A 1404-nucleotide genomic window follows, 5' to 3' on the forward strand; every position below is an offset into this window, starting at 1 on the left:
CACACACACACACACACACACACACACACACACACACACACACACTCTTAAAGTTCATTTTTGTGTTTGGTAAATTTGACTTCCATAATGCCAGATGCTTTAGACAATGTGGCAAGTGCCTATAAGCGAAGGATTACAGTCTGGTTTTCATGGAGAGGGTGGAAACCACAGTTTAATGCCATGGTAAACCAGGATAGTTCAAGCCATATGAGTATTCTAAGAATCCCAACTTTATTGCTGAAAGTTGTTGTACAGTTGAACTCTAGTGTGTGCTTTGTTTTTCTGCTAGCTTAGTTCAAGTCTCAGTGGGTCTTGTTTGACCAGGAGTAGAAGTCCTCATTCCTAGAAAAGTAGAGTTCGGGCAGCAAAGGAGATTGGTGTCCCCGAGGTTTACCTTTGGTTATCTATCATGATTTTATTTTTAGCATCCCCAAAAGAGTTATACACTGAATATACAATATTTCATATTTGACTTAACAACATTAGCCCAAAGATATATCAAAGCCCAAGAAAAAGACATAAGAAATCAGAATACTGACAAAAGATGAGAGCATTATTTTTCAAATGCTAAAAAAATAAGTGCAAACCAAAAATACTAATGAGATTTACAGGCACTGTATATATAATGTGCAAATGTTTGCAAAGGTTTTCTGGGATTTTTGGTGTTTTAAGAAACTATCAAATCTATTTCTTACAAATATAAAGCTTGCTTCTCCCACCTAAAGGCAATGAAAAATCTTTGAAGTTTATCAATACGCAATACAGAACACAATTGAAGCAGACAAATTCATTTTCGTTCTGGAAAAGAATAACAACTCAATGTTTAAGATGTCAAAAGACATAACACATAGCACTGTCTAGAAGCCACCCAGAAAAAATTGTCATCAAAGCCTTTGATGTTCAAAAGTCACTATCCACCAGCTGAAGAATTTCTATTCAGATACCCTGAAAATAAAGGAAAGATGAGTAAGTGGGTTATATAAATCATCAGTTACTCTGAGAAAATGTGGAATAGCTCTGGTTGGTGTACTAACTGCACTATAGGGAATGAAATGGATCTTGGTAAGAGAGCTGGGCCATTTAACCCATAGATTTTTGTTTTGTTTTGTTTTTTAAAAAAGCTCACTTTACATTTTCATTTAGTATATGTATGCCACAGTATGCATGTGGACGTCAGAAGGCAACTTCCACGATTCTACAACATTTGTCCCAAGGAAGGAACTTGGCTTAGGCTTAGTGGAAAGCATCTTTACCTGCTGACTCACCATGCCAACCCCCTTCCTTCCTTCTTTCTTTTCTTCTTCTTCTTCTTCTCTCTCTCTCTCCTCTCTCTCTCTCTCTCTCTCTCTCTCTCTCTTTCTTTCCTTCTTCCTCTCTCCCTCCCTCCCTCCCTATTGAAGAATG

The 1404-nt window shown here is 37.3% G+C and overlaps 1 protein-coding gene across 11 annotated transcripts in view; it reads right to left on the reverse strand.

The window, feature by feature from the left end:
* Nucleotides 1-389: 389 nt before the first annotated feature.
* Nucleotides 390-1404, reverse strand: part of Cast (calpastatin) — a 115316-nt gene continuing 114301 nt past the window's right edge. For all 11 annotated transcript variants that reach the window (XM_031360676.1, XM_031360685.1, XM_031360675.1 and 8 more), the window contains one exon: nt 390-945. The gene's annotated coding sequence lies outside the window, so the exon portion shown is untranslated. The remainder of the gene's footprint in view (nt 946-1404) is intronic.

Source organism: Mastomys coucha, unplaced genomic scaffold (assembly GCF_008632895.1).
Source record: "Mastomys coucha isolate ucsf_1 unplaced genomic scaffold, UCSF_Mcou_1 pScaffold8, whole genome shotgun sequence".
Classification (NCBI taxonomy): Eukaryota; Metazoa; Chordata; class Mammalia; order Rodentia; family Muridae; genus Mastomys; species Mastomys coucha.